The sequence below is a fragment of the Stomoxys calcitrans genome, chromosome 1 (genome assembly GCF_963082655.1).
Source record: "Stomoxys calcitrans chromosome 1, idStoCalc2.1, whole genome shotgun sequence".
Classification (NCBI taxonomy): Eukaryota; Metazoa; Arthropoda; class Insecta; order Diptera; family Muscidae; genus Stomoxys; species Stomoxys calcitrans.
The window spans coordinates 169,447,435-169,463,814 of NC_081552.1; the positions used below are offsets into that span (position 1 = coordinate 169,447,435).

General features: G+C 37.7%; 1 protein-coding gene across 2 annotated transcripts in view; it reads right to left on the bottom strand.

The window, feature by feature from the left end:
* Nucleotides 1–214: 214 nt before the first annotated feature.
* LOC106095933 (YTH domain-containing protein 1) overlaps nt 215–16,380 on the bottom strand; it is a 31,325-nt gene continuing 15,159 nt past the window's right edge. Inside the window, exons 4-5 of one of the 2 annotated variants that reach the window (XM_059360440.1) lie at nt 999–1,130; nt 215–343 (exon numbers count right to left, since the gene is read on the bottom strand). The gene's annotated coding sequence lies outside the window, so the exon portion shown is untranslated. Of the gene's footprint in view, nt 1,131–16,380 lie in introns of both variants that reach the window. The other variant, XM_013263381.2, reaches the window with a different exon arrangement.

Below are 16,380 nucleotides of genomic sequence, written 5' to 3' on the forward strand. Positions count from 1 at the left end.
AGAAGAAGGAATGCAATTACAGAGTCACAAGCTGTGAAAAAATTTGTCAACGCCGACTATATGAAAAATCCGCGATTACTTTTTGGGCAACCCAATAGTAAGGGCAAAGTGGCATAGTACATCTCGAACTTTCATGTTGCCATTCATATTCCACAACATTTCAGATTACTTACTTGCTTATTATGTTTATAATCATAAAAAAATCATAACACCATTTTCACAATTGAGATAGCTATTTTTTATATTTTTTTGTATGTAAAAAAAGTTATAACAAAGTAAACAGTTAACACAACACACTATCCAATAGCACTCATTCCAGTTGGGTATATTCCTTTTTTAAACCCTGCAAAGACATAAAAAAAAGAAAAACACAAATATTCCACGTAGCAGTCCAATTAATATCATAGTCCGATTAAATTACCAGTCCGATTAAATTATCAGTCTGATTAAACCCAATTTACTCTTCCCTCTGTCTGCGTGTTACAATTCTATATAAATAAATAGTGCAAAATTTTATTAGGGAACGGGAAATTATGCTTTGCGTGGTTTTAAGACACAAATTTAAAATTTTCGTTTGTTCTTCTTTAAATTTTTGAGGTTAACTACGCAAAATTCGCTATACACACACTTCAATTTGTAAGACACTTCAATTTGTGATCTTTTTTATACCCTCCACTATAGGATTGTGGAATACTAACAACGTCATTCCGTTTGTAACACATCGAAATATTGGTCTAAGACCCCATAAAGTGTATATATATTATTGACCGCCATGACATTTTAAGTCGACCTAGCCATGTCCGTCTGTCTGTGGAAAACATGAAATTTTCGAAGAAGTAAAGCTAGGCGCTTGAACATTTTGCACAAATACTTCTTGCTAATGTAGAAAGGTCGGTTGAGATTGTAATTGGGTCATATCGGTCCATATTTAGATAAAGCTCCCATGTAAACCGATCCCCCCATTCTGTTCCTTGAGCCCCTAGAGGGCTAATTCTTACCCGATTTGGCTGAAATTTTACACAAGGCATCTTCTATGTTCTCTAACACCCAGCCAAGTTTGGCCCGAATCGGTTCATAACCTGAAATAGCTCCAGTAGCATAGCAATTCTTATCCATTATCCTTTGTTTGCCTATAAAGAGATGTAGAGAAAAGAACTTGACAAATCAGCCAAATCGGATAAGAATTGCGCACTCTAAAGGCTCAAGATATATAATCAGGAGATTGGTTTATATGGAAGCTAAATCTAAATATGGACCGATATGACCCAATTACAATCCAAACCGACCTACCTACATTAGCAAGAAGTATTGGCGCAAAATTTCAAGCGCCTAGCTTTGCTCCTTCGAAAGTTGCGTGCTTTCCACAGATAGAAGGACAGACATGGCTAGGACGACACTTGAGGTCGAGTGCGAGGCACTGCTGCCAGCGACACAGCCTTGAATTGACGGAACCCTAGTATTGCCATCTGGAAGATCACGCATGGATGGACCAAAGCTAGAGGACTTAGTGGGCCTGGGGGTATACATTGAGAACCCAGGGACTGAGATCTATTTTAGACTGACTGACCACAATACGGTCCTGCAGGCGGCGATCCGGGTGATCACGGAATGCGTGATGTGTGGTACTAACGCGAGGTCGTCGGGTATGAAAATCTTTACGGAAAGTAAAATAGCCATAAGGGCACTAACAACCAGTAGGGTAAGGTCACACACAGTCTTGCAGTATAAGAAAGAGATTAACGCCTTCTCTGCGGGATGGCACAATCCGCATTCCTTATGGCTGCCGGGCCATAACGGAGTAAGGGGGAAGGAAAGGGCAGACGATTTGGCAGTGAAGACCAGAGATCTGCCGTCAATAAACTTGGTTAACCAGAAGCCTTTCGGGTCGACGCAGTCGGTTTTAAGGTCGTGGGCGACTGTGGCACAGCGAAACAATCGATAGGAAGGCTAAAATCCTATGGGGTGATCCGGATCTTGAGAGGACGAGGCCATTACTGAAAGGAAGTAAGAAGGAGGTCGGTATAGCTTTTGGTATCATAACAGGACACATAGGACTAAGAGCTCACTTATGCAAAATCGGTGCGGCAAGTGATAGCATGTGTAGAGCCTGGGGGAAGATGATGAGACGTTGGAGCATTTCCTATGTCATTGCCCAGCTTTCGCGGCTTAAAAATCAGACATGAACCAACTTAGGGGAGTGGCATGGAAAACAATTAAGGATTTTGTAAGTATCACGGAATTCCTAACCTAAAATTTTATTTTCCGAGTTTCCTTTTTAGTTTTTAGAGCGCACAACAAACCTATTACTGGGTTAGGTGTATGTCCATAGTGGCATGGGGCGGATTAATATCCGCACCCTCTTTCCAACCCAACCTAACTTAACCTAAACGAAACCTGATATGCAAATTTTGCGCCAAGTGTCTGTCATCCGCCTCATCCCCAAACGGAAAATCGTGGACCATATGAGGCTCAAATGATATGTCTTTGGAAGAAAAGTACGAATAAGATATCGAAATTTGGGACCAATTGTCTGGTAAGACCAATATGGGACTCAAAGAAAGGTATTTAGGACAGTAGAACCCATTTGATAATAATATGCTAAATAAAGTGTTGGGGCAGCTACCCACCCCCAAATACCACCCAAACAGAAATTTAGACTGATCAGGACAACTTAGGTATTGAAGGTGATATCCAAATTTATAGGCAAGTATTTGAGGGGCTGTCCCATCCCCCAAAACACCAACTTACAGACATGCGGGTCGACCGGAAGCCAAGCATCTTTACATACAAATATTTTACATCCGAATGGGAAATACTTGAAAGGTATATAGATAGTGTCCGATATGGTACATTTTCGAAATGTATCTGAAAGTACATACAAATCGCTGATCAAAGTAAATAAAGTGGATCTGAAAAGGGGCTTGGTCCAGCTTTAAAATAATAAAAAACTTTATTTTTAAAAAGCTATTTTAGGGTGTAGCGAAGAGCAGCATTTTGTCATTTTCAACAAGTTGTTGTTGTAGCAGTGTGTTATACACTGGGGCGGCAGCCCTTGCCGATGAAGAACTCTATCGGGTCAATCCGGTACGTATCTTTTAATAATTAATGGCCACAACGTTACCTACGTACCGAAACGACCTTACTCCCATACAGAAGTTTGACGAGGATCGCTACCCCCACAAGCGAAATATGTGGTTTATACAACAACTATTATAAAACTTGCACTTTTGTGATACATAGTTTTATACATGCATACATGCTATAACTCCAAGAGGGGCTTTCTCCCAAGATATATTCATTTACATTTACAGGTAGTGGCAGTTGCCAAGTAACAAAATATTGGGTACACTATCTGTCAAAATCAGAGATTAGTGCAACTCTGATTTTGTGTATGTAACTAGTTCGCGCAATTTTTCGTTGTTTGTGTGTTATGGTTCTTAACTCTAATTCACACACACACAACCAAAACTCGTTGATAGATAGGGCACTATGCGAGAAATAATTGTACTCAACTGTTTACGGTACACTACCTTGTAATTATGTCATGGTTGCTCCCATACACTCGCACATGGCGCTATATCTAAATCTGAAAGGATTTTACCCGACATTACTGGTAAATTTCATAGAAATCGGTTCAGATTAAGGAAATTTACGAAAATTTCGTGAGAAGCGGTTAAGAAATGAGCAGATTATTGCCGTATTAGTCCAAATCGGGCGATACATAATATGGGAGCTATATCTAAATCTGAACCGATTTCTATGAAATTCACCAGTAATGTTGGGAGTCATAAGAGAATCGTTCGACAAAAGACGATGCTATTACAATCGGACGAACATTGAGAGAGTTGGGGTGACCAGATTAATTTATTTGTATCTCCTTAAAATATGGCTGTCCCAAAATTTCCTTTGTAGAAAGGTGATGAAATAAGGCACATTTTGAGGTATAATTGAAAAAAATCGATGATACATAGTTTTAAAATTTAGGAAATTCTGCAGAAAAATCTATTTTGGCGTTTTTAAAGCCATTCATTACTAAAACAAATTATAGCAGTTTTGAACATTTTTCGGCTTAAAAGTTTAAATCATGATAGTGTGGCAACCCTGCATCACACGGACCTTTTTTTCAACATTTTGGCGACAATTTACTTAATTTTTAGGATCATTTTCAGTGCGAATTTAAAGGCCTGCTCTGTTAAAACTGATTGTACCAGTTCGGTCGATTTTCTTCATTCAATGAGTACAGTTAAGTAGAATTCATTTTCTGTTACAAGTTAATTTTTGTTATTATTTTTTTTTTGTTATTTTTTCAACGAGATCAAGTGTGACAGTAAAGAGAAAAAGAGGACCGCTCCAAACAGATATTGTTGGTGATACCACAATTATTTATTGTGCGCCGTCCGAACGGGACCACTGGTATGTTGGAGCCCATCTACGATGTATCAAGTTTTTAAAACGATGTATCAGGTTTTAAAAACAAGTCAAAAAGGTACCTTTTGGAGCCAAAATATACCATTACGGTCATAACATAAAACAAATTTAGTTTAGACGTTTCAAAGGCGAATACATCAGAAACGTAGTGAGTGCATGTCTGTCAGCGCGTGTATAATGTACGTGCACATAAATTCCTTAAAAAAAAAAGACGGCAGTTACTTTTCTCATGTCGATGAGTGCAATCTGATCCAAGTTCTAAGCTCATTGATATAGGACCTCCTTGTTGTAGCCGAGTCTGAACTCGAATTGTATACCGTATAGACCGGTCACCTAAATTTACCTTTTACCTTTTAAATAAGGAATATGAGATTCATTAGCCCCTTCTATATATTTACTTTTAAGGGATGTATTTTTCATCCGATTTCTATATAATAATGAGTTATATCAGCCTCTCCACGAGTGTTTCAAGTATTTTTTACATTTCGATATAGCCGCCATGTAGATCAATTGCTTAAGTATAAATTTCTGAGTATGGCTCATAGTTCATAATTGAGGGTATACTTATACATAATTGAGGGTATACAAAAGTTTGTGATTGGCAAATGTCGTTACTGCAAGTAACATCTTCAACTCATCTTGCCTGTGATGGAATTTCTAGGTTTATGTCTTTAATTATATTTAGGAAATACTCAAGGAATGAGAGATGGGTTTTCGATACTTGGGAGGTTAAAGTCCTCCATCGGCAAGGGCTGCCGCTTGGGTCAATCCGGTACGACAACCGCCTGCCATGGGGGGATTGACACATGGGATGTATTTACCATAGGCAATAAGCTGCCCCTGTTCCTTAGTGGAATGTTCATGGGCAATATTTGCATTTTTGCATCAGCTATATAAACTTAACTATTAAGGTGAAGTCGCTCTGCAGCAAGCCATTCGAACTCGGCAATAAAAACGAGGTCCCTCTCGTTGAGCTTAAACTTGTATTGGACAACAATCATTGATATGAAGGAAGTATCGCCGCTGTTCCTTAATGGAATCTTCATGAGCATATTTGCAATTTTGCGATAGGTAATGCTTGAGTTTTCATATACATATAATAAAAAATAGTAACTGTCGAAAAAGTACCAAATAACTCACGGGGGTTCCGTGGTACTTTCGATGTTTAAAAAGCACTAAAAAAAATCAAAGTACAAAAATACCATCCCTGCCAATGTATACACAATTTTATTTTGTTTCACCATAAGTAATAAGAAAATTATTTTCTGGTACCACAGTTATTTGAGAACAGAAAAACAAATAAATATGCTCCTCACTCGAATACAAAACAAACCTTTTTCTCTATGTTATTGCCCAGTAGTCCAGGCCGCCAGTTCCAAGCCTGTTTATACACTGGCTCTAAAGTAATCAGAACTGGTTCCACTTTTGTTTACTTTCAGTGCAAACAACTGGTGAAATTAACATGGGTTTGTCATTGGAGTAATTAGTTTCACGTCGAACTAGTGCTTAAAGTAATTCCAACAAACTAGTTCCGTAATTGGCAAAGATGATTGAAATAACAGAGAAATGTTTGTGCTCTCAAAATTTTACAACAAATGTCAAGCTTAAAGGTGTCGGTAATTATTTTATTTTTTTGCTCTGCCGAAAAAATTTAAAAAAAAACAAATTTACAGCAAAAGAAAAGAAATAAAATAAAGAAAGATTAACATATTTGAAACTAAGGCTGCCGAAACCCCATATACGTGCATTACGCCATTGTTTCCTTCACGGGAAAGGAAGTAATGTATATTTAGAAAATGCAAACGACGCTAACTGCATGCCATTGAGAGCAGAATTTTTCTTGCGGCATGTTCTTAGATAATTCTCATATACACATAGTCCATAAAGTCGCGTTCATGTGACAATTTCTTTTTTAATGATTAAAAAACAACACAAAAAATAAATAAAGTTAAGTTTTGTTGTATATGTTGTTTCTTTATATTTCTTAAATTAGAAAACAAAAACAAGAATAAAAGTTTGCTTTTGCTTTTTTGTTCTAACGGTACTTTTGTCTCATAAGAAATTATGACAACCAAAAAGTCTGCGTTCACTTTGTTTACTTCGAAAGTACCGTTACTTTTTATGATGCTTGTTCTTATTTTTGATCAGTTTCAGTTCATTATCATAACAAGCGATAGTTACACGTGTTTTTTTATATATTAATAAATTTGGAACAGTTGGAAGAACGTATTCTTCTGTCCAGCGCGAAATTAATAATTACAAAGAAACTGGCATTATAACTTCAAAGCTTCGGCCTGGGCGTCCAAAAAAATTATCCGTTAGAGAAGAGCGCAAAGTGATTAAAATGGCAAGCAACAACCCTCGTATAACATCAACCAAAATTGTTGAAAATATTAAAACAATGTTAAAAAAAAACATCTGTGCCGAAACTGCCAGAAAAATATTACATAGAGCTGGATTTCGTTGAAGAGTTGCTCGAAGAAAGCCGTATATTTCAGTCATAAACAGCCAAAAGCGGATTGCATTCGCTAATATTTTCATCAATAAGCCTCCTGAATTCTGGAAACAAATTATTTTCTCCGACAAGAGCAAATTCTGTATTTTTGGCATTAAAGGCCAACAAATAGTGTGGCGCAAGTCCGGGACTGAGCTGGACAAACAAAATTTAGTTGGAACGGTGAAGCACGGTGGTGGTGGAGTTATGGAGTGGGAGTGTATGGCTGCTAGTGGAGTGGGTCAATTATAATTTATTGAGTCCAAAATGGATAAATGGGGTTATCTCAATATTTTGAAAAAAAAAAAAAAATTTAAAACCAAGTGCTGCTAAACTAGGGTTAGCAACGACATTTTGGTTCCAACAAGATAACGATCCAAAGCATACATCGCAGGTTGTTAGGCTTTGACTTCCAAATAACACTCCAAAGCAGCTTAAAACACCACCCCAATCACCGGTCTCAACCCCATTGAGCATCTCTGGGATCTATTGGAGAAAAAAATTCGTTAGCATGTTATAACCAGCAAGGAGATGTTACGAAGTGTCATGCAGACAGAATCGGCGAAAATAACATCTGAGGAAACAGAGAAGTTGGTAAACTCCATGCCAAATAGACTAAGTGCAGTCTTAAAACAACGTGGCTATCCTACCAAATATTAGGAATGTGTTAATATGTTTTTATTTTGTGTTTAAATAACTCTTTTGGTTACTTTTAATTACTGAACGCAGACTTTGTGGTGCTTATATTTAATTGTTATCATATTTAAATCGCTCTAGAGTGAAAGTGCTTAACCAAACTTAGAATTTGTTTTTGTTTTTTAATGTTAGGAATATGAAGAAAAAATATATGTAAAAGAGTTGATTTGATTTATAATTTTATTTTGTGTTCTTTAACCAATCATAAAAGTGGGCTATGTGTATCTATATTCACAAGCGCCACCAACCAGTTTATGTGCGTAGTTCAAATTCTTTATACATATATATATAATTTGTCTATGTAATTAGTTTCTTTTGACATTTGTCAATGTTTGAAATATTTATTTTTTTATTTTTCTGCTTGCTCTCGGGGATTCCTCTGTCACTCTCTCTACTTATTACTCTACTTAAATAATTTCATAAATTTTGTCAGTGGTTGACGAGGAGATTGGAACTCACCATCTCATGTCTGGTGGTTTTCCACGCATCTTCTAGCCTACCACCATCATTTTGTTAATGATGGAACAAGCATTACTGCATAGCAATAAGTTTCTCAATTAAATTAAATTATTTTTTTGTTTGTTTCTCTTTCGAGACGAGCTGAATGATCGAAGATGCAAATGGAAAAGGAAAGCCAAAGGTAGCAACACACACCAACCACTATGGGACGCGTTTCGTCTTTGGTTAGAAGACTTTTCAACCATGTTAGGTGTGATGGCTTCAAGGGCCGTGCGTTGGTATGTTGTATTTAAATCGTATTTAAATGCGAAAACGCATCTATGATGCAATTACCACCTTAACCAAGCTCGACAACCCTGCTTTAGCTGTACCTTTTCCAATGCAATATTTTTGTGTAATGGCAGATATTCTGTGTGGTAAAAAAAAAAATTAAATTAAATCCTAAAAAGATTTAGAAATCACTTAAAAAAAATTTAAAGAGAAATACATAAAAAAAATACGCCGGCTGTTCTAAAATTGGTTTAAAGAAAAAAGAACAAAAAAATGATCGGTCACAGTAGCATGTGAATTTTTCATTTTTTTAAAACGACCCCTGTTATCACTACTTATTACTAATTTGGTAAATAGTATTTAAGGGCCAAATGCATTAATAAATACGTTCCTTAGAATTTTGCGTAAAATACAACTGCAGACAACATTGGCTTTAAAAGTTAGCTACTAAACGGTGATAGTGCCAACTGGAAACTGACTGGGCAACTGGGTGTGCAATGAGTACGCACAAACAAGCCATACCATAACTGTTACATTTACTCTCCCATTTATACCACCAGTATGAGGTATGTATAAGGTACAGTATCGGCCAAACCCAAGCACACACTCAGCACATTTTTTTTTAAATAATAATTTATTTAAGAAAACAAAGCCAACAAAATTTTTTGTTTATTGAAAAATACAATCTTAAAAAATTTGGAATTCAATAAAAAAAAAAAAATTAAAATTCAAAAATCATTTTAAGTCGAAAATGTAAGCTGACAAAACTAAAGCACCCCCAATTTCTGGTGCAAAAAAATATATTGAAATCAATGTTTCGCTGCGAATCCTTTATTTTGGATGACAAATGCACATCGTTTAGGAATGAACGATATTAAATTACTGCCAAAACACTATTACCGGCATCAACTGACAAAAGTTGTCATACATAATGCAAATTTTTATTTTGGTTGCGTTGTCAGCCGACCACTCAACTGAACGTTGATTGCTATCCATCATCGACCCGTTAGTTCGGATTTTAAAAATAAAAATTGGAAGGTTTTTATTTTGCACACCATAAGAGATATCCTATATAATGGGCCATTTTTTTAGGACTTTGTAATCTCTTTCAAACAAGGTATCAAATTTAAAAATCGGACAACTAATGCGCTTTCGCAGCCCGAACAAATATTTAAGGAGTCAATTTGAAGGCCCCTGGCTATCCTAAGGCACTGAAATTTTGGTTCACGGAAAAAATTAATAATGTAATGCAATGACCACCTCAATCGCCGGACTTCAATCCTATTGAAACCGTTGCAAAATGGGAAAAATCAAACGAAACAAGCAAGAGCGTGCTAAGTTCGGCCGGGCCGAATCTTATATACCCTCCACCATGGATCGCATTTGTCGAGTTCTGTGCGCGGTATCCATTTTAAGCCAGACAAAGAATAATAAATAAGAACTGTTTTGCTATTGGAGCTACAGCGGTCAAAAAAAGTATTCATCATTAGCAAAATTGATAATAAATTCACTTATTTTGGGTAATTGAAGAAAATTTAAAGTAAACAAATAATGCAGTTTTATGCAATAGTTTATTTTTCGTAATATGTTTTAAAATAAATTCAAAAAATAAATTTAATTAGCGCAAAAAATGCAATTTTATATAATAACACCAAAAACAGAACAAAAAAAGTATTCATCATTGATGTGCTATCATCAAAGTCAAATTCAAATATTATTTGGGAATCCCCCTTTTCTGTTTTATTTAGTAAAGGAGGCTTTGCCCTTGACAGCAAATATTTAATTTCATTGAAAATATAGTTTTTGTCAAAATGGGTCGTAAGCAAAACGAGGTTTCTGATGAGGTAAAAGTTTTGATAATAAAACACCACAGGAATGGTTTAACTCAAAAAACTATCAGTGAAATATTAAATAGACCACGATCTACTATACAATCCATCATCAGAAAGTGGACAGAAACGAAAACTGTTGACAATAAACCAAGATCTGGTCGACCAAAAGCACTTTCAGTTGGAGATGTGCGTTGGCTAGTGCGGCAAGTTCAGAAAACTCCGAAGACAAATACGACCATTCTTCGTAAAAACACTATGGAATATTTAGGGAAGGAAGTTACTACACAAACAATTCGAAATACACTCAAAAGGCATAGTTACAGAGGAAGAACTGCACGTAAGAAGCCCTTTATAAATAAAATAAACCGAGTGAAAAGGCTAAACTTCGCAAAAATGTATGTAAAACAGCCCGAATCATTTTGGAAAACAGTCATTTTTGCAGACGAGAGCAAGTTTAATCTTTTTGGGTGCGATGGAAAGGTCATAGTGTACAGAAAACCAAATACAGAGCTTGAAGAACGAAACACAGTTGCTACTGTTAAACATGGTGGAGGTGGTTTAATGGTTTGGGGGTGTATGGCGGCTTCAGGAGCGGGAAATCTTGAAATTATTAATGGAGTAATGGATCATAAGTATTACATTGACATTTTAAAGAGGAATTTAAAAGATAGTGCTGTAAAACTTGGGCTTGGTAATAACTTTCAATATTATCAAGATAATGACCCCAAACATTCTGCTTTAAATACCAAGATGTGGATGCTGTATAACTGCCCCAAAGTCATTAAAACTCCTCCTCAAAGTCCCGACTTGAACCCAATTGAACATCTCGAACGCAAATTGAGAACGCGCAATTTTTCGAGCAAGAGTCAAATGCAACAGGTGATAATGGAGGAATGGACTAATATAGACCAAAATATAACCGCTAAATTAGTCCAATCGATGTCAAACCGTTTAAAAGAAGTTATAAGACGCGGTGGTCGAATAACAAAGTATTAATTTTTTTAAATTATGTTATTTATTTTTTTGTTTTTTTGCAATGATGAATACTTTTTTTGTTTAATTTTTTGTGTTCAGCTGTAAAATGGCCCTTTTTGTTCCAATAAATACTATTTTTTTCTTTAAAAACAATGAAATTGTGTACATATATATCACACAAGCACTACTGCATCATTAGTTTAATATGTTTTTATTCCAATTGTCTTTTGTAGACTTATTAAAAAAAAAAACATTGAATGATGAATACTTTTTTTGACCGCTGTATATCAAGTTATAGTCCGATTCGGACCACAAATGAATTGAATGCTGAACATTGTGTAATATTTCAGTTCATTCGGATAAGAATTGCGGCTTGTAGGGGCTCAACAAACAAAGTCGGGAGATCGGTTCATATGGGAGCTGTATCAAGCTATAGATCGATTCAGACCATATTGAACACGTATATATGAAAGTCACGGGAGAAGCCGTTGTACAAAAATTCTGCCAAATCAGATGAGAATTGCACCCTCTAGAGGTTCAAGAAGGCAAGATCCCAGATCGGTTTATATGGCGGCTATATCAGGTTATGTGCAGATTTGCGCCATACTTAGCACAGTTATTGGAAGTCATAACAAAACACCTCATGTCAAATTTCAGCCAAATCGGATGAGAATTGCGCCCTCCAGCGGCTCAAGAAGTCAAGATCCAAGATCGGTTTATAAGGCAGCTATACCAGGTCATGAACCGATTTGAATCATACTTAGCACAGTTGTTGGAAGTGAAAACAAAACACCACGTGCAAAATTACAGGCAAATCGGATGAGAATTGCGAACTCTAGTGGCACAAAAAGTCAAGACCCCAGATCGGTTTATATGGCAGCTATATCAGGCTATGAACCGATTTTGACATGAATGAATTGCATGTTTAGTAGCTTCCAAGTGGCACATATTGGCTGTGTGCTGTACGCCATTTTTGACTATTTAAGTTAGGTGCTTTAAGAGAGGGATGTTTGCAAAACACTAAACCACATTGAAAATATTGAACCGACACAGCAATAAAAGAAGGGAATAAAATTCGATGAAAAGGATGTAGAAAAAATTTTGAGTTTTTCGGCGACAGCTCCATGTTAAAATCACAACATTTGGTGCAGTTTTGAAGTACATGCAGATCTCAAAAAACTAAATTTTTTCTACATCTTGGAAAGCAAACATTTTGCTGGGTCAAATTACATTTGAATAAAACGCCAGTTACAGAAAAGGCATTGATAATTTCGAGAATACAAAAATATACTGAAGGAATTTATGTGATTGCTTAATATCAAAGGGTGGTAGAAGGGTAGGAGGGGATAACCCCACTGAAAATTGTTGCTGATGTTCTTGCCAGCATGCGAACCCTAGTGTTTAGCGTCATAGATGGGCATGCTAACCTCTGCGCTACGGTTGGCCTTCAATAAAGGGTGGCAACATAAGCAATTTTTAGAGAACCAGGAGAGAAATTCAAGCTGTGAACAATCTTGTGAGTTTCCTGCAAGTGGACTGTATAAATCGTTGTTGTACTCACAGATTGCAATTCAAACCCCAGTCTCTTTAGTCTCTGTTTCCCAAGTGAAATTGCAGCCGCAACGACTGAAGTGGGGAAGTCGAAGAACGGGGAATAGGGGAAGAAGAAGAATGGGGAATAGAAAACTATTTAAATTCAGCAATTCAAAAGGTTCATTCTTATTTTTACTCAAGTCTGGGAACTCTTTAACCGTTTGAGCGAAATCTTCTTTGATTGAATGTACGAGTATAACGAGTTTCCACTCATTTTTATGAAATTCGTGATTTTTGTATAAATTCATATTTTAAAATATAATGAATAGTTCATGATAGTAAATATATTATGCACCTATTATTCAGTTTCATTCATTTATAGCTGCTCAGCTCGGTTTTACTAACGATAAGACCCGCTTAGCTATTTTAATGCCCGTTGAGGCAACTCTAATGTCGATAATATTAAAACACGATTTAATGCTACGATAAGATCAATATAATAGCACGAAAATCATTTTAAGTACAGCGTTTAGACATTCCACAACGTAAGGCTTACGTTACATTGAAATCGGCCGTATATGTGCAGTGGGAAGCAAACCCGAGTGGATGTTCCATTTTTGCATTTCTTGCGAATATTTAAAATCAACAAGTAAAAGCGTGCTAAGTTCGGCCGGGCCGAATCTTATATACCCTCCACCATGGAGCGCATTCGTCGAGTTCTTTTCCCGACATCTCTTCTTAGGCAAAGAATGATATAAGAAAAGATTTGCTCTGCTATTAGAGCGATATCAAGATATGATCCGCTTTAGACCACAATTAAATTATATGTTGGAGACCTGTGTAGAATGTCAGCCAATTCGAATAAGAATTGCGCCCTTTGGGGCTCAAGAATTAAAATAGAGAGATCGATTTATATGGGAGCTGTATCGGGCTATAGACCGATTCAGACCATAATAAACACGTATGTTGATGGTCATGAGAGGATCCGTCGCACAAAATTTCAGACAAATCGGATAATAATTGCGCACTCTAGAGGCTCAAGAAGTCAAGACCCAAGATCGGTTTATATGGCAGCTATATCAAAACATGGACCGATATGGCCCATTTACAATACTAACCGACCTACACTAATAAGAAGTATTTGTGCAAAATTTCTAGCGGCTAACTTTACTTCTTCGGAAGTTAGCGTGCTTTCGACAGACGGACGGACATGGCTGGATACACATAAAATGTCGCGACGATCAAGAATATATATACTTTATGGGGTCTCAGACGAATATTTCGAGTAGTTACAAACAGAATGACGAAATTAGTATACCCCCCATCCTATGGTGGAGGGTATAAAAACGGACCCCCCCAACGTTGACGACCCACGTAAATGAAAAAGGACCATGATTTGCGGATTTGCACCTGGAATGTCTGCACTCTTTATAGATAACGTGCAGTATACTCGCTGGCGGATGCATTAGAGAAGTACAAGGTAGATATAACCGCCTTACAGGAAGTGCAATGGACTGGGAATAGCGTCACTACAACACCAAAAGGTAATGAGCTATACTATAGCTGTTCTAACACGAGCATGAATTTGGCTGTGGATTTGTGGTTAGTCGGAGACGGAAACACCTTGTCTCCAGCTTGACTCCGGTGGATGAGAGGCTAGCCAATATCCGCATAAAAGCAAATTCTTCAACATCAGCCTTATTTGTGCCCATGCCCCGACAGAAGACAAAGACGAGTAGACCAAGGATATTTTCTACGAGCGCCTAGAGAGAGAATATGACCGCTGCCCCGCCCATGATATTAAAATCGTTCTGGGAGATTTTAATGCGAAGATAGGGAAGGAAGATATTTTTGGTCAAACAGTCGGAAAGTTTTGCCTCAACGAGATAACGCCCAGTAATGGGTTGAGGCTGATAGATTTCGCCTCGGCAAAAAACATGGTAGTTAGTAGCACCAGATTTCAACATAAAAATATTCACAAAGCCACATGGCTGTCAACCGATCAAAACACGAGGAACCAAATTGATCACGTTGGAAGGCATTCATCCAGCGTGTTAGATGTACGATCGATCCGTGGAGCGAATATAGATTCTGATCATTACCTTGTTGCAACAAAGGTTCGCACCCGTTTGAACATGGCCAGGAAAGTATCTGACACTGCACGGAAGCTGGACATTGAAAAGCTGCAAACACAACAAATGGCAGCGGCATACTCCACTCGACTAACCCAACTGCTTGATGAAAGCACTCCTTGTTCCGATGACATAATGGCGCAGTGGCAAACTATTGCCCACTCCATGGAAAATGTCGCGAAATTCGAACTTGGGTACCGGAAGCCTCCTCCAAGAAACCCAAGAGTGTCGAGATGCTACTGAAGCCAAGAATGCGGCATATAGAGCAACCCTGCAATCAGTAGCAACGCGCCAGATGAAGGAGAGGTTTCGGGAGATAAGGAGAGAAGAGAAACGTCTATTCCGCAGAAAGAAAAAGGAAATGGAAAGACGTGAGTGTGAGCGAATTGAGATGTACAGGAGTCAGAACAAAGTCCGGAAATTCTACCAAAGAATTAAACATCAAACCGATGGCTTTGGTGCAGGCATATCCTCCTGCAGAGACAAAGAAGGAAATCTGGAAACTGACACAGATAAACATTTTATCCAATTGCTAGTGTCCGACGTTGGCGGGGAAGAGGATACCACAGAACCAATCCCTGAGGATATGGAAAGAACATTTTACCCAACTGCTAGTGTCCGACGTTGGCGGCGAAGAGGATACCGCAGAACCAATCCCTGATGATGGTATAGAATATTTACCACCTAGGCAAAATGAGGTCCAAGTAGCAGTGACTCGACAAAAGAACAAGGCAGCAGGATCTGACGGGTTCACCGCTGAACTATTTAAGACCGGAGGCGACACGCTGATAAGCCGTATGCATCAGCTTATCTGCGCACTCTGGCTAGAAGAACGCATACCCGATGATTGGAACCTCAGCATACTATGTCCCGTACACAAGAAATGAGACAAGACGGAATGTGCCAACTGCAGAGGAATAAGTTTCCTCATCGCATACAAGGTACTCTCGAGCGTACTGTGTGAAAGATTAAAACCTAAAGTCAATGAGATAATTGGGCCCTATCAATGCGGCTTTAGACCTGGTAAATCCACCCTAGACCAGATATTCACACTGGAAAAGAGCCAAGAAGGACAAATCAACACCTACCATCTCTTTGTAGACTACAAAGTCGCCTTCGATACTCTTTAACGTTCAAAGGTATTTCAAGCCATTACTGAGTTTGATATCCCTGCAAAATTATTAAGACTCTGCAGGATGACACTTGCTGATACGCGTTCCTCAGTAAGAATAGGAAAGAATCTCTCCGAAACATTTAATACCAAACGAGGTTTCAGACAAGGAGACAGCCTATCGTGTGATGTCTTTAATATCCTGTTGGAGAAAATTATACGAGATGCAGATGTGAATAGATATGGCACACTAATCACAAGAGAACACATGCTACTCGCCTATGCCGACTACATCGATATCATAGGTCGGTCACCGGAAGTAGTAACTGCAGCCTTTGAAAGAATCGAAAGGGAGTCAGTGAACATGGGTCTGGCAGTAAATGGAGATAAGACGAAATGGATAGTTTCAACTCACAAAAAGCCTTGCACAACCGAGCGAAGAATAATGCT